The sequence below is a fragment of the Pan troglodytes genome, chromosome 3 (assembly GCF_028858775.2).
Source record: "Pan troglodytes isolate AG18354 chromosome 3, NHGRI_mPanTro3-v2.0_pri, whole genome shotgun sequence".
NCBI classification, from domain to species: domain Eukaryota; kingdom Metazoa; phylum Chordata; class Mammalia; order Primates; family Hominidae; genus Pan; species Pan troglodytes.
In genome coordinates, this window is record NC_072401.2 from 106335118 (window position 1) to 106353435 (window position 18318).

At 36.0% G+C, this 18318-nt stretch overlaps 1 long non-coding RNA gene and 1 pseudogene across 1 annotated transcript; one reads left to right on the forward strand and one right to left on the reverse strand.

Moving 5' to 3' along the window:
• Window positions 1–8394: 8394 nt before the first annotated feature.
• On the reverse strand, window positions 8395–12455 carry LOC107974362 (large ribosomal subunit protein eL6-like; annotated as a pseudogene).
• Window positions 12456–15346: 2891 nt separating this feature from the next.
• LOC104006150 (uncharacterized) lies at window positions 15347–17857 on the forward strand. The gene is made up of 3 exons (XR_679735.5): window positions 15347–15416; window positions 16742–16841; window positions 17611–17857. It is a non-coding gene; the product is annotated as an uncharacterized LOC104006150 (long non-coding RNA).
• Window positions 17858–18318: the final 461 nt, after the last annotated feature.

Consider the following 18318-nt stretch of genomic DNA (forward strand, 5'->3'; position numbering starts at 1 on the left):
AGTTTATATAAAAATAACTTGGAAAAGAAAAAAGCATAAGCTAGTATTACCAAAAGCAGAATAGATAAGTGCTTTGACAAATTCACTGTTTCACTCCAAAAATGTAATCACCACCTGATAATAATGCTGCTTTCAGATTTAGAAACTAGAGAAGAGCTGCATGTGTTCCCACTTTGGTATGACGCAGTTATTTTCCTGTTGTGCCAAACAAGTGCTTTGCCCTAGTATTGCAGACTCTTCACTCCGTGAATGTTTTGGTTATTCTTTTCAGTAAAAATAAGAAAATAAAAACTTTGAAAAGTTCACTGAATTAGGTAACAACTTTTACCAGATTTTATTTCTATTATTGTTTAGCTATCAAAACACAAGCTTTAAGAAATCTGGACACTTCATGAGCCAAGTCACATAAGCATAAACATTGACTGTTCATGTATATAGGTACCAACATACACATGAATCTAAAAATGGACTTTGAATTGATTCTGGAGCACTTTTTGAAGTTTAATAAATGCCTTAGAATCAGTTGGAAGTCCACAAATGGTAATAGTATTTAGCTCATTTCAATAGAAATTATCTCATTAACATGCCAGCTGCTAAAAATGTATGAGCCCAGCCATGTCCTTTGCCTGCCTCAAGGAAAGAAACCATGCTTGCATGGTTTTGCTTAAAAAATAATCCTTGTTTAAATTGTTAACAGTTGCTCCAGTGTGGCCCATGGCAAGAAATTTAACCTTCTCTCCCTCCCTCGTATATGAGCATTTCCATACCCTTCAGCTAGCTTTTATATTGTCAATGCAAAACAAATTTTCTGACTGCATGTTAAACTATTTAAACCAGCTTTAGCGATAGACACCCTCCTCGGTGTAGTGTCATAGTTTTAAACCTAAACCTCAGAACACAGAAGACCCAAGTCTTCTGTAAAATGATCAAAAGTCTTAAAAGTAATGAGCAATATGAGTGATAAGATCAAAATAGATATTCAGTAAAAGGATCACCTAGCATTAACTAAGCAACTCTTTTAGATTATCTGCTCTATAAATATTTAATTAAGTTAAATGGAAACTTTTCAAATAATTTTCTTTTCACAGTTATAAGGTTTCCTTTAAGGTAGATGTCTTAAGGGACAGGCTTTATTTCTGTATTTGGTGACTCAGAACACTGGGATGTTTTGAAAAATATCCTACAGAAGCTGCCTTGAATTAAAGCAATTTCAACAAATGTAGTTTATACCAGAATTATAATTAATAACAAATATTTCCTAAAATTGTGACCAAATGGAATATTGAGATCTGCATTATTATAACCTAAGTGAATTAAATTTTAAGTTTTTAGAACTGCTCATTCAGTACCAACATTGTTTATTTTGAGTCATTCTCTAAGCTCATATTACAAAAATATAAAATCTAAATTAGAGAGAATACAAAGTAAAAGAATATTTTAACTCTCATCTATTGATGGATATTAACAGAAGCAGAACTGGGTACAGTTAAACATCCCACTGACAGAGAGAGGTGCTTTGTTTTTTTTAAGGAGCAGCACCTAACAGCGGAGAAACTATTAGAGAAAGAAAATGTTTATATCCTGGTTTTTCTGCTAACTGGCAATGTTACCTTGAGCAAAATACTTAACTTTTCTTCAAGTTCCTAACTTCTCTAATATGTATAGTAATATCAGTGATGAGAATGCCATCAGATAGTTTATATAAAAAGCATTTGGAAAAGAAAAAAGCATAAGCTAGTATTACCAAAAGCAGAATAGATAAGTGCTTTGACAAATTCACTGTTTCACTCCAAAAATGTAATCACCACCTGATAATAATGCTGCTTTCAGATTTAGAAACTAGAGAAGAGCTGCATGTGTTCCCACTCTGGTATGATGCAGTTATTTTCCTGTTGTGCCAAACAAGTGCTTTGCCCTAGTATTGCAGACTCTTCACTCTGTGAATGTTTTGGTTATTCTTTTCCATAAAAATAAGAAAATAAAAACTTTGAAACGTTCACTGAATTAGGTAACAACTTTTACCAGATTTTATTTCTATTATTGTTTAGCTATCAAAACACAAGTTTTAAGAAATCTGGTTAACATTTCAAAATACTGTATAAAACTGCTTTTGCTTTTTCTTGGAAAAACCGACTGCGAGTACATCTGAAACCTTCTTGACAAGTTCTCTGAAAGCAATTAGTGGCTTTCTTTTCTTAGTTATAATGTGAGGTTTCACAGAAACTTTTCAAGTCTCCTGCTCCTGTCTTTTTTCTAATGCTTTAAATCCAAATGGCAAGTAGCCAGATTGCACAGAGCTATTCAATGCAGAAAACAGGAATCTCTTCACATCTACAAACCAGCTCTGCCACTTCTGCTCCAGGCACCAAGGAATAAAAAGAGAGAGAAACAGGAAATGTAGAAGAACGGGACCTTAGGTTAAGCTAAGACTCCTTGAGTACTGCACCAAAAGTAAGATCTATCAAAACAAAATTGAGAAATTGGACTTCATCAAAATTAAAAACCTCCTCTTTTAAAAATGCCATTAAGAGAGTGAAATGCCACAGATTAGGAAGACAAGATTTGCAAATCATATATTTGATAAAGGATGAACTTAAAGGATACATAAAGAAATCTCAAAACTCAATAAGAAAAAAATTTTAATGGGCAAAATATTTGAACAGACACCTCCCCCAAAGAATTCATGCTGACTGCAAATAAACAGATGAAAAGATGTTCAACATCATTAGTCATTAAGGAAATGAAAATTAAAACTGCATTGAGGTACCATGACACACCTATTAAGACGAATAAAATTTTAAAACTTACCATATCTAATGTCTATAAGAATGTGGAAGAACTAGAACCTTATACACTGCTGATGGAAATGTAAAACAGCGCAACCACTTTGGAAAACAGGTAGACAGTTTCTTAAATAAATAAGAGTCAGCCATTTTACTCCTAGATATTTACCCAAGAGAAATAAAAGCAACTGTCCATGCAAAGTATTGTACTTGAATGTTCATAGCAGTTTTATTTGTAATAGTAAAAAAAAAATGGAAAAATCCAAATACCATCAAAATGTGAATGAAAAAACAAATGGTCCTTTATCCATGTAACAGGCTACTGCTCTACAATACAAAAGAATGAACTGTTGGCACATAATCATATGGATGAATCTCAAAATAAGTGTAATAAGTTAAAGAAACTAGACAAAAAAGAAGACATTTTATATGATCCTAATTAGATAAAATTCTAGAAAATGCAAAGTAATCTATAGGAACAAAAAGCAGCTGAGTGGTTGCCTGGGAAAGGGGAAAGAGAGTGAGAAAGATGGGGTGTAACAGGAAGAAAGGATTACAACAAGGCATAAGAAAACCTTTGGGAGTGATGAACATGTTAATTATCTTACTTGTGATATTTCATGGATAGATACATAACCTTATCAATTTTACACTTTACATATATGCAGTATAATGTATGTCACTTATATTTCAATAAAGTTGTACTTTAAAAAGGAAAGAAAAGGAAAACTCTCTCCAAAGACAATGTTAGGGTACCATATAAGAAGAAATAAACCAAGTTGTTTGCTCTTGACACACACTGAATTTCCTTTTCCTTCTCATATTATCTGCAAATTTATGAACTATCAATGAAACTATGTAGTCTTTATCAATAATATACATGCAAAAGGCAGCAAAACAATTAGCCACTCTTCTCCCTACTTGCCCAGAGAATAACAATGTCTAATGAGCAGCAAAGCATACAGATTTGATTTCCAATGTTTCCCTTCTCTGGGAGCATGGGCAGGTAAAATATGCTTAGACCTTAGAAAATGCTTGTTTAGTAGGCTTGACTAGGGGACAGATGCACAATCTTTTTTTTTTTTTTCTTTTTGCCACCAACTTCTGCACCAGTTATCTATTGTCTTGAAGCCTGGATGGCTGTGTCCGTGAAGCAGATGGATCAGTTCTATCCTATTTCTAGTTATGATACTCACTGATAAAATAAACATTTCCTCCTTGCTGAGCATTCTTGTTCACATGTGTTCATTTGGCATTGTACCTGCTTACAAGATGTTCTAGCAACATTGGTGCCAAGTCATAACAGTTCCACTCCAGGAGCCTAGGAGTCTTCAAGATATTATTTAAGTCTGCCCCTGATCCCTCCCCAATGATGATGATGAGAATAAAGCTTTAGACTCCCTGTAATAAATTTTTGATATTTTCAGATAAGTTCAGCTTAAGCTATTTTAATGAAGATATCAGTTTTGACACCCTCAGTGTACAGTGAAGACCACCTCATTCCCATTTCTGTTTCTCCCCTACCGAAGGTGCCAATGGCTTTAATTAAAAGGAAGGGGCTGCTTGCCAGCTGGAGCTGCCTCATGTGCTCTATGAAGCTGCCCACCATAGCTGGTGGGCCAGAGACCCAGGCTCTATCCTGGAGTTTGACTTTTGGCTCCTGCCAGAATTCACACCACCTGAAAAGCAGCAGAAGAGAGCCAAGATGTCTGCAGCATGTGGAGCTATTTTCTTGGCACAAGTGCAGTTCAGTTTATACCAGATAATGTTGTCTATATAGAGCATTTCTGCATACATAAATAGGCAGTTCATACAACCTTGTTAGACACAGTAATAGAGTTTGTACTGAAAATTGACCCAGAGCTGAATTCTGCCAGTTATCCCATGATTAATTCACTGTACTGGCAGAGAAAACACAGCCCTAGCTGTACCCTTGGCTTCATTGAGAATCAGCGTACCAGGAGCTCTACCAGTATGGTCCATCTAGTCAATAGAAAGTGAATCTGGAGGTTTTGAATACCTTTCAGACATTCCTAACATACATTAAATGGGAATACAGCACAGTACAAGCAATGATTCTTCCTAAAATACCATCCCCTGCAGAGCTGTGGGTGCTTTTTTGTCATCCTTAAGAGGTTTAGAATATGTAACCAACCCACGTTTCCTGCATCCTTTGGGTTTCCAGTATACAAATACACTCCAAAGACCACAGTGCCAACAATGGGCAAATTCCCTAGGATTCTGACCAGCCAAAGGATTTGGAAACAACCAATTTGTCTTTAGAAATATCATGAGTATAGTGCTAATCAAAAACTGAGTTTTGGTTTCCTATACTTCTTCCCTTTCCAACACTGTTAGTATGAGCTTGCTAAATGTTTCTCCTCAGCCTGAAGGTAAAAGGATTCTTAGAAACTTCCAAGACCAATTTAACATGTCTCCAAGCTAAATTTTAGAAATAAAGTCGCATTTTCATATTTTAAAAAACCACCCAGTTCATATTTACTTGAATTACTGCTGATTTTAGACTAAATTGAAATATTGGATATTTGGTTACTCTTTGTCTCCTATGATCTTTTAAAATTACATATTTGCCAAGGTGAAAGTTCTCAAGTTTTTTTTTTTTTAATATTTGGTGCACATACTGAGAAAATACCAATTACTACGCTATTACTATGAGGTGCGAGATTAAAACTCTGATTATTTTCCACTTGTTAAGGAATTGGAAATTTTCCTTGTTGACAAAAACAATTTTTGAAAGTGAAAACCAAGCAAAAGTTGATACATTTTACAGAGTATGTCTCCAAGCAGCTCGCATAAGAGTAGTAAAGTCATGTAGTTACAGTCGTGTTCCTTCTTATTCAGGCATTTCCTAATATATCAAAACAGCTGCTTACTTAGTGAAAAGGTCTGCACTGGCACAGTCTAAGTGTTCATTCTGACTGTTCTTGGAAAGAAGTGAGGCTGATATAGGCTAGTAGTTGGTGTGTGCAACACAGGTGCTTCTGCTATTCAGTTATCAAGTATTTTTAACCTCATCCCAGATTATAAACTGTAATTGGTAATAAATTGGTAGCACTTTTTTCCTCCATCATAGTGCCATGTTATACACAGCCACCTTAGAGGATGCTTGTCATGGGCTAGATTGTGAAGGGGAGAAAAAGACAAAATCCTCCCTTGAAAACAGGAACACGACAAGGATATAAGTTGATTCACTGTGGTATTATTACTTTGCCCTGTTTCTTAATTTTTTGTCTCTTTCACCTTTGAGACCTTGAGGCTTTCATTGCATTTCTTCATCACAATATAAGAAAGTCACAATCGAGGCTGGTAATAATAACAGCTACCATGAGCTGAACACCTGCGGTGTCAGGTCCTGCATTAGCATTTTGCCCATAAGTCCATACAATCCATAATCTTCACAACAATCTTCCAAGATAAGTATTATTACCCCTATTTTATGTACAAGGAAACTTCTGTTCAGAGGGGGCAAATTATTTACCAACAGACATACAGAACTAAGTGGCAGAGTGGAGCTTCAAACACATGAGTTTCTTCCTCCAAAGCCAGTGTTGGTTCTATTACACATTATGGTGTTCCTTCCAGAAAAGTTATAAGGGCCATTGAGCTCTCCTTGAGAGTCAGCATGTTCACTCCATTTCTGCCACAGCTTGCATTATGAAGCAACCAGCCATTCTCCACCATTGAGGGTGAATCTTAATTATTTTCACATGGTTGTGTTTGCTACTATAACGATAATACCCCCATGCATGGCTAATCAAGATGTGGCTTGTTTCTTACCAGAAAAAAATGGCTCTGGAATTCAGGATCTAGTGAATTCTTATAATTTTATATTGCCTCCGTATTCATTTTAAGTATAAGTTGGACTTTCTTATACAGAAACAGGGCATAGTCACTCTTGACAGTTTCCAATTCTCTGCCTCCTACCAGTTTCTCAATGTGATTGATCCAGATGTTTGCCTTGTGCAACAACAACTTCCTGGTGACCCTTTCCACATGGGACAGCTAGGTCCAACCTACTTGACTGTCCCCACAGACCTCCCATTCTGTTCAGATATGTCACACTGACCACTTCTCAGTCATAGCATGACGTCCTGGAACACATGCCTGCTTGCTTTAAACCCACCAATTAGAACTTGCCCTGGGAAACCTGTTTGGGTAACACTCTGAACCCCAATAAAGGCTTTGGTCCTCTGGTCCCTCCTCTCTCTCTTGCTCCCCACCTGCTAGTTGAGCATGTGTGTCCCAGACCCCACTGGTCCTGCAAGACGTATTGCCCTCTTTTCTCTAAGATTGGTAAGTAGTAAAAATTTCTTCTGTTATTTTATGTGTTTGTTGTGCTGCCACCTCTGTCTCACCTGACTAATACATCTGAACCTAACTCTCCTTCTGATCAGTGCTGTTCTGGAAGGTGGCTGTCTTGGTAGGGATAAACTGGGCACAGATTAGAGAAGAACCACAGTGCATCCGATGGCATAAACAAGTTTCCCAGGAGAGGGATGCCTGGTCACAGGTCAGATACTTAGGTGTTAGGCCATCCGCCAGGATAAAGAAGAATCCTGTGAAAGCCATATTGTAAACATCAACTATGGTCACCCCTGGAACCCCATCAGGGCAAGGCTAGAGCTTATAGCCACTCTCCAGAGGAGACCTCAAGACTGAATTAAAAGTAAATACAAGAGAGAATATAGTCTGGAACAGGCCAGATATAGTTGGAAGAGAAAGACAGTTGGATGAAGATAAAGGGGCTAATTTTTAAAGTTACTATTACAATGATGGAGATATTTCTCAGACAATCCTAGAGTTTGTTTTGCTTAAATAAAGTGACGATATAAATTTCTTAGTAAGTCAGGAAAAAAACCTTCTGGATTTAGGACAGGGAGACGGATTCAGGACAGGGATACTTCAGCAAAAACTGTTGTAGCTGAATTCTCTGTTCTCTATCAATTCTATCTATTGTCTTCAGATTAATTTATAGCTAATATAGTAATATAATTTTTGTCATACTCAGAAGTGTTATTTTTCAAACTTGAAAAAATTATTCTTCCCTTCTAAAAGAAAATAATAATCATGGAAGCTCCTTTTCATATTAAATAAAAACTTCTTATGCTTAGAGATAAACAACATTGATAATAAAATAGATGTAGTCAAAACTATGAATATAATAAAGTTATCAACTTAATTTAACATAATGTTATTTTACTAAAACCAAAGTGTTGGTTATAAATAGTAGATATTATTACAGCTTCAAGTCTGATTCTATATATAAATTTTCTGAATTCAGTGATCTAATGCAGAAAAATGCCTTTTTAACTTAAGTACATATATTTAATAACTTTAAGATTCCTTTGCTACTTCAGGATAGTCAGACCTTAGATTCAATCAAAACTCAATAACAATGTATTTTCACAAGCTGATGTACACTCAATAACTATATAAAAATTTTTACTTAATTTAATTGAAGATTAGTAATATGGTATGCAAGTTAAGACTGATTTGGTAATTGATATCAAAATACCAGTTATTTAAATGTCTTTAGTTTTTTTTCTTTTAATATTCTTATCATAAAAGAAATCTTGAAATAGCCCATAACTGATACAAGGAACCCATGATATCATCAAGAATTCTGGCTGCTATAATTTTGCTCCATTGTTATAAATCCCATCTTCTACTTAAAAAAATATATTGGTTATTTAATTAGGTTCTTTGTAAGAAATTTACAGCACCAATATTTGAGGATAAACTCCATTCATTGGGGCAAACAGATCACAGGTAGCCCTGGAGCTGACAGCTCGCTTTGATTTTTGGTAAAGTTTGTGAGTCCACAGCTCTCTGATCAGCCTTGCACTGCTCTATAGTCTTGTATTTCTCATTTTCTTGGTCAAAAATCTCACCTTCCTAGTGTCTGTGTTTCCACAGCTGCTTTTTCTTGAAGTATACATCAGTGAGATGTTTTGGGATTTTCACACTGCTGATATCAATTTTTGAGGAAGTGCCAATGACAGATTTTTGGTGTGTTCTTCATAGAGGAACTAGATTGAGGACCAGTATTCCAGTCACAAGTTGCAAGCCATTGCCCAGCTGCTTCAGAAAAACCACCTGCTTGCCTCTGTGGCATTCAGTGAGGATGATCAGAATGGTCCCAGGAAAGATGCTAGCCTATAGTTTTCTCACATGCCGATTGAAGGGTTTCTTGCTGTGGCTCAACGGCTTTGAAGGCACATCTTCAATAGGATCATAGCTACACATTATGCAAAGTTTAACCACCGGGTTACCACCATTCTTGTCACCATCAACTGGTTTTGTAACAGTTGCAAGAATCTTTCAATTCTGTATTTAGCAGTTGAGTACTTCTTGTTCATGGCCTTTTGGGAATACATGGCAGACCAAAAATATCTGCCAATTCCTCTGATGAGAACAGGACCTTGGCTGCAGTGGGCCTTCCTCTTCTTGGACATTTTAGCCTGAAGGTTAACCTTTTTAATGTTACCACTGGCATCAGCCTTCTTGGCATCAGGTTTTTCCTCCTTAGTATCCAGCTTATCAACTTTTTCATCTGCCATCTTGCAAGATGGAAAAGAAAGCTGTCTTTCACTTTTGTTTCATAGCCCATGAAGCTCATGCTGGAGTTCCAAACATCATATCCACAGTCATGGCAACAGAGGGAGTAAATATAAAGGGATAAAAAAAAATCTTCCCTACTGACTTGGTTCCCTTTCAACAATCTTCCCATAATTTCAACCAAATATTTCCACTTACATTATATTTTCCAAAACTTAGTCACATAGGGATACCTAGTTGCAAAGAAAGAAGGGTAATGTCGTTTGTTTGTACATTTTTAATTTCTAGGCCACAATGTGCCAGGTTTGTTACTAAGGCAAGACAGGAAAATGGATACTGAAGTAGGAACTATCAATCTCGGTCATATGTTTTATTTTTTAAGTCTGCATTATAAAAATCTAATGCATCTGTTAATATAATCAATAGCACATTCACTGCTAATAAACTATTGCCATTTGGTCCATACAAGAATGACACACATTGGATATGCCTACTTACAATGTGGAAACCTCTACAGTGCAGATTCCTTTGACTTCTACTTGCCTTAACTGTTATATGCAAAGTGGTGATTCAAGTCTACAATTATTTTTCTCTGCTAAAACTCTAGCAAAACTTTTATTGATACAGCACATGACAGTTGTCAGTTTTTAATATCACCTCCCAGCATCCTGAGGGATCATAATTATCTGATTTTTTATAAAGAAAGAATCAGAGTTTTATAGAGATCAGACAACTCGCCCAAAGTCATGTAACTAAATCCAGAGCTGGACCCCACTACAGATGCTGTGCTCCCACAGGGCTCCTCATAATGATCCAGAAATCTGTGCAAACCACCTTTGACACAGAGTTATTTCTTCAGATCTAGGAATCTAAAACACACTGCATAGCCACGTAACCCTATACAAATTTCCCAGTGGCTGAAAATAATCTGTTTTCCTTGGCACCTCAATTTCAAGGCATCACGTAGATACTAGGTAGAGTAAGTGCTACACTACCAATAATACCACTACTATAATAATAGTGGAGATATATTACTTTACTCTTCCATTACACTGTTGATGATAAACACACAAGTTTTAGTAATTATTATAGGAAAAAAGCACATCAATGTGGTTAATAACATTAATTCTGGACCCACACCGGCTGCTTTTGAATTGCAATTCCAAGCTTACTGGCTGTGTTGTCTTTGTTCAGCTAATCAATTCCTCTGTGCCTCAGTTTCCTAATTTGTAAAATGTAGACAGTCATAGTATTTATAATCCAGGGTTGTTAAAGTATAAATGGGTTAACAATTAGTATTTACCATAGTGCCTAATGCATAGTAATACTATAGTGTTTGCAATCATTAAGGAAAATAATGTGTTAATACAGTTATTAAAATCATTCTATGGAGGTGCATAAGGGAAAGATTATCATAAATAAAATACTTTAATGTGAGGGTCCTAAGGAAGGAAGAATTCAGAGAAACATACATACTAAAACACATTTGACAATCATGTAGAGGCTAAATCAAATAATATCTTAATATCTTAGATTCATTACTTATTTTGGATAGACTTTGTCCTGAGCTAGTGATACAGAAAAGGATATTTGGATATTTTGTAGCCAATAATTGTAGACTTTAAAATAAGGTATCTTTGTTGTTATTCAGACTGCCAGGTTCACATTAGAAATAACAACTGGCTATCTGAGAAAAGTAGGAAATGAGCCTTTCGTTCGGGTGGGAAGGGAACATTCAAGCAATTGAGAAAGGTGAGAACTGTCAATGTAAAGCAACACTGACAACCAAAGATTAACTAGAGGACTGAAGTGGGATTTTTATGAGCATTTTCATAAAATTTTCATTTTCATAAAATTCATTTCATTCATTTCATAAAATTTTCCTTTTCATAAAAAATTCATTTTCTGATTAACCTTCTGTTATCCTTCTGCATTAGGACTTCTCTTACCTCCCCTGATTTTATTTTTCAATTTGATGTCATATGTATCATATTTATAACACATCGTAAATAAACAACTAAACAAATGTGTTTAGAATGTCTCCTCATTCTGTTCATCAGAGGCAGTTAAGGACAGCCCTAGTCTTAATTTTATAAAACAAAGTAAAATATTCATGGAAAAATAATTACTAGAAGAAAACAATGTATTTCTGAGTGTTGTTATAAAAGGGTTTTATTTTCACACCAGTGAACTCAGTCATGTGGCTTCTGAGAAGGAAACACCAGAGTTCACTTCCTCCCCTCCTCAAAAGAAAAAATAATGGGTTCAAAACTTTGGAATCAAAGGCAAGAAATCCCAGAGAAAATAAACCAATTATGCATGAAGAACCCTAATACAGTTTTGCGTATTTTAAGACTGGACCTATAAACTTGCTTTAAATCTTGTTCTTCATGTGGTTAAACTATGTCCCACAAAGTTCAGAAGCGAACTTCAACTCCTTTTCCTCTTCTTCATGTGCTGGCCAAACCCTCAAACACACCACATCAGACATGCAAACAGGTGGATGTGATTCCCTGAACAGAGTAATTGATAGAGTTTAACAAGGAAGTCTTCCTTTCCTCTTAACGTGTACAAGTATGTGTTACTAAAAGGAGCCATGGCTCTCAGGCAGGATAAGACACAGATGGTAAATCTTGGAAGACGAAGAAATTGAAGAAATAGGTCCAAAGCAACATAATACAATAGCTGTGAGTCCCAAGCCCTTGTGCTGTCTTAAGCTGTACAGGGGAATCTCTGTGTCCTCCCTAACTTAGGATCCCAACAGCCTCTCAATCTTGGCATATGTGGAGACATCTGAGACCACATTATGTCCTGGTGTGGTTCATACAATTATCCACACTCTTCCCTTTATAGGCTCCTTCTTGTTTCCATCTGACCATTTTCTAATGCAGTATTACCCATACTGGAGGGCAGGAAATAGCATGAAGAACCAGTAGAACTCTATTAACGGTGGTTAAAGTTTTGATAGTGAAGAATGAGAATTAGAAAACAATCTCTTTTGTCCACAGGTTCTGTGGCCCTAATTAATACATATAATGGAGAAATGGATCCCACTTGAGTCCCAGAGCTATTAAAAATACTTCTAAATTATAATTTTTGGACCTAAACTTTTCCAAGCAGTTATTTTATTTGGTAAATCCATTCTTTCTCCAGGACTCTATGTAATACCTTTGAGTAGGCTGTCTTAATGCACATATGCAAGACCACTCACATTTGTGATAAAATGTTGCTTATATTTATTATAACATCCATCCATTCCAGGAAAAGAAAAAAAGCAAAGTAAAAGTTGGAATTTACAAATTATTTTGTGCTTTTTTTTAATTGGACAAGTTCTAAGATTTTAAAAGAGTGAACAAGGTTTTGCTGCAAGTAATGCATTTATCCAATCTCACCACAAAATGTAGAGCACATAGTGTCCAGGTATGACAGGATTGAAAAAAAAAAAAAGAAAGAAGCTACAACTGCACATTTTAGAATTGACTCCAACTTAATCTAAAGTATTTATGAAGCCTTGGTCATTTAAAAACAAATGGTGTCCTTGATTCAGGACTCGATTTTTTAAAAATCTATACTACGTGAGCCCTTGGAGTATATAGATTAGTTGCCCTTTCTTTATAATATGAAACTACTGTTTCTATTCTATTCTATTCTATTCTATTCTATTCTATTCTATTCTATTCTATTCTATTCTATTCTATTCTATTCTATTCTATTCTATTTTCTATTCTATCCTATTCCTCAGAGGTTAACAACCACACTGTCACATATGGTTGCCTCTCCACCTATTCCTATACAGGGTTAAGTACCTACTGATTTCTGACTGGGGTTTGGGTTTTTTTTAAGATCAAGTGTATTTAATCTGAGAGGTCAGAGTGTGGCAATACAGCTACAGCCTGGGCATTCCCAGCAGGAGGAAGGTAACATCAACACATTTTGTCTACAGAGCCAAGCATGAAGAAAAACTACAATTAGCCTTTGCTGCTTTTCTGCAGATCCTTCATTTGCATTTTAAATTACATTTTGGTGTATTCATTTTCATCTTTCTTTTGGCTTTTAAAGCTTGAACAGAGACTCCTGACAAAAACACTGCCTAAGATTGGCATTTATTAGGGGAAAAAAAACACATCCACATGATTTTTTTTCTAAAATCTTCCTTTGAGATTAGTTATTTCAGAAAGTCACGTTGACAGGCAGATGGAGAGAGAGATGCAAGATGGTTTCAGAGATTCTAGGAATCTCAACGCCTGGATTTTCATTTTAACATTTCAGTTTCTTACTAGTCAGTAAGTTTCTCTGGCTGACTATATTAAAATGTGTACTACTGTAATATATATTAAACTTGCTCTCCTGGTACATACTGACAATTACACAGTTTATCACACCAATAAGTTTATTGAAACAGAATCAAAATTTTTTGTCTCTTAAATCCTTGTAGAGATGCTCTTTCTACAAATATGTTAGGCTCTCTCTGTTATCTCTCCTCTTGAGTAGCCTAAATACTATTGATTGGTGATAGCCTTCTCCCCAAGTGGTCACTGGGTGTTAAAATGTAAAGCAAAACAAAAATTCACATAAATCAGATTGTGAGTTTATTCTTCCTTCTTTGAAAGGGGTCAGTGCCTCCTATATTAAATGATTAACACACTTAACAGTCTCATGGACTCTTTGTCCCATAACTTTATGGATGGCTAAACCCTTAAACACCTTACTTTTAATATTGTTATTAAAGGACAGATGTTAAAAGAAAAAAAAAAAACTAAAGATTGAGCCATGTGCCAAGGGAGAATAGAAAAATAGTACAACCAAACTGTCAGTTTTCTAAAGGAGATATTAACATGAAAATGTACTGTTATGATTGACTCAAGTGGACTTAAAGTTTTATGTTGTTGGATATTTTTAATTCTCTACATCTTATTGGTATATCTTATTAGAACATGTCTGAGCAGATTCTAGTCAATATTTCTCCAGCTCTCAATGGTTTTTTGCAATAGTTTCTTGTGGTGCAATAATAATAAAACTTGTTTAGGTTTGAAGCACTTTTACATGCATGCATTGAAAAATATTGAATATAAATAGCACTGAATATAAATAGCACTATAAATAGCATTTGTGAAAAACACAGATAAGACCCTGGTCTCAAAAAGTTTACTTTGCATTTGCAAAAGGGTTAGTAGGAAATAAATAAAGGAACAAAATCATTTCAGGGAATTATAAGTGCTATGAAAAATAAAGTACAATGAGGAAGTAGAACGATGTAGGCATGGTGAGGCTAATTCAGATGGAGTGATCGGAAAGTCCCATTGATACTTAACACTTCAGCTCCATGACAAGGACACAAGTATGAAAAGGTCTGGGGTCCGAATTTGGGTAAAGACTATGACACGTGTCAAGGTGGTGGCACAGGAATAAGCTTGACGTGTTCAGAGAAGCCACAGCAGCTCAGGGGCAGCAAGCAAAGGGGAAAATGGAAGGGGATGAACTCCAAGATATGGGAAAGAATTACACTTTTATGGCATGAGAGGCTATGGGGCTATCCATTTCTGTGACATATCTCCAAACTTAGTGGCTTAAAACAAACATCTTATTTTGCTCACAATTTGGAGTTCAGCGATATGGGAAAGTTCTTCTGGACATTTATCTCTGATGCAGGTAGTATTACTGGGGCAGCTAAAGCTGCAAAACTAGGTGATTTCATTCAATGTCTGTTCCCTTGGTGCTCTTTGTTCACATGGCATCTCCTATTCTAGGGCCTCTCCACATGGTGTGCTCTTCTCACAAGTTGGCATCATGGCTGTCTCGTGGCTGTCTCTAAGTACTGTTAGACTTATGTGATGACTGGTTTCCCCCAGAGCAGGCCTTGATCCAAGTTCCACGCCTTCTTATGACCTCTCCTGGAAGTCTCAGAACATCACTCCTGCCACTTTGCCCTTTTTGGTTAATCATACAAGGCATTAAGGCCAGCCCACATTCAAAGGGAAGAAAGTCAGACACTTCTCTTTTCTTTGGGAATGTCACAGAATCTGTGGCCATCTTGAACCTGCCTCAGAGGCCATGGTAGGTAATCTGCATTTTATTCTGAGTGTTATGGGAAATGGCTGGAGACTTTTCAACAGAGAAATTACATGATTTTATTTTTGTTTTTAAGAGCCCATTTTGGCTGCTAGATAGAGAATAAATTGAATGAGGACAAGAGAAGAAGCAAGGTAACCAGTTAGAGGTGATTATAGTTTTCTGGATGGCCTACGATGGAATGGTAGCAGGGGAGAAGGAGAAAGTAAATATGGGGTACATCTTAACGGACTTGTAGTTGGATAGGTTTGGGGGAGAAGAAAAAAAACAGGATGACTCCAAAGGTTTTAATGAGGACCTGGAAGGATTGTGGTAGTATTTACTGAGACAGGAAAAAAGAGGTAAAGTTATTTACATGTCTCATATAATTGTCCCAACAGCTCTCTAACATGGAGGTTCAGTTAGTTATGTGGTAGGCCTTATTATCCTCAATCTTTCCTCAGGTGAGAACAGTGGGATTCTTAAAGAACAGAAGGAAAAGAAGGAAGGGAGAGGGAAGGAGAGTGGTGAGACGGGGAGAGGGAATAAAGAAAGTCTTTCCTAAAACACTTAACTAGATAATGGGAGTACTGGTCTATAATAAGTTCTGTTATCTAGCCAACACATCTTCCCATTATACAACATAGTTAGCTGTCAATCATTAGTATAACAAGCTGAGTTTTAAATTGTTTGTCTATTCTTACTATAAACCTACTCAAAGAATGTTTCCCTCTGGGTAAAATAGGAACAATGAAGATGAACACAAGGAAAAGATACGTTCTTAGTCATTACAGAACTTAAACAGTAGAATGACTAAACCTTTCAAGATTCCCAACATTTAGATCTAATTGATTTGGATTTTATGTCTGATAAACCTCACCTTCTAAAGATGAAATTTTAAATTGAGAAAAGTGAACAGAGGGGGTTGGAAGTTCTAGTTCTTATTTTTTCTGCCTTTGGCTTAATTAAGTTTATCAAATTTTCTTAAACTCTGTGCTTTAATTTTTCTCATCATCAAAACATTACCTTTATCAACCATATTTTCAATTCCTTCACTTGTTTATGAGTCAGCCCTCATAAGGACAGTTGTACTTGTCTCCCACCCATTCTCATGCCTGTGATCACTCCTTTCACACCCATTAACTCATCTTACACATGTAATAAGAAAAGTGCTGGGGAGAAAGTTTTTGTAAACTTCAAAAAAACAACTTATCATTGTTATTACAAATTCTTCAAAAACATTAATTTTAAATTTTAATTTTATTCCAATGTTAGCCTATTACTAAATCTTTTTAAATCCAAAATAACCCAGTATGACTCTTTGATTGTAGGTAGAGTCCTTTTACTGCCACTGCTGTGAACCACATCATTCAGTATGCAGCACTTCGAATTTTGCCAAAGTAATCATGATGTATGAAAACTCGCAACATGGTAAAAACAACAAATATTCTATGAAAATCTTAGTCACCAAGACTGTCTGGGACCTTTATTACAATAACATAAATATTAGTCAAATTTTCATAACCATTGATAATTATTTTTATCTCTCATATTCTTGCTTGATATTGAATTGTTTGCCACTGTGGGTACTTTCCATCTGGTGAGGGCCTGAGACATTGTGCTAATCACACACACACACACACACCCCTACCTCTAAACACCTCCCTTCCACTCTTAGCAATGCTCCTGTACCCATGTGTTAATATTGATTGGGCCTGTTTCCATTCGGGGGCAGTATGGAAGTCAAGGATCGTTACTGAATAATCATTTGGTGATGTATTTCAAATTGTATTTTCCTCAGCAGAAATAAGTCAAAACTGATGGTTACCTTTTTACCAGTAGCCTTCTATTGGATCTCAAATTTGTGCTATATATAGATAAGGATGAAGTTAGCCCTAAACAGAGAAAACCAAACCATTTCTCTCCTACTTGTTTTGGGAACTAATTTAACTAATTTGGAAATGCTTAGATAAAGGCAGGTCTGCTGAATGTCTAAATACACTTTCTAATTACTACAAGGTTTAATTACAGTTTCTGAGAAATTATAGCAAAAGACCTTTGGATTTCAGTGTAACCAAAATTTCATCAGATATTCCACCATTGTCATTATTCTCAAAATTCAAATGAAATAACCAATGTTCTAAAATATAAAATTCCAAACGTATTTTCTTTCCCCTCAAAACTCATCTTTCCCTTTCAGACATCACGAATTCTGTTAAAGACATGACCATCTCATTTCCTGCCAGGTTTGGACCCTCAATTCCTTCACTTGAATGTGAGTCAGCCTCATGAGGACAGTTGCATTTGCCTCCCGCCTATTCTCATGCCTATGATCACTCCTTTCACAACCATTAACTCATCTCACACAGCCTCTCTGCATAGTACAATTCTGAAATAAAATTTGATTGTGTTACATTATCTAAATATTATTTCAGTTTTTACTTATTAATTATCAAACAGTTAAAAGGACCTAATCTGGCTTTCCAGACCAGGGCCACCTCTGGGGTATATGCAGTCCTGGGTGGCAAATCTTTTTGTGCAGAGTCTCTGTCTATACAACTATTTTGATCAAAATTGTATTCAGAATCCATAGTCCCATGTGAGGTAATGTATTGATGGAGATTTAAAACAACGGGCAGAGGAGAGGGACTTACGTATTTGTTTATCACTCATTTGGGGCAGGTGAAGATTCTTCATAGGGTCCTGGCACTATCTCTTCCTGTTCAGGTCCGAAAAACATCTTGTCATGTTCTTTTTATGGTGACAACTCCTCATTTTGTGCTAGCAGAGTTAATTCTCCATTTCCAGAAATTGCTGCCAGTTTCTGACCTAATTAGAGTTCAAAAATACTCGTGTTTTTCTTATTTTTTCCACTGAGAGAAGAAAGTAGCAGTGCTGTTATGACTCA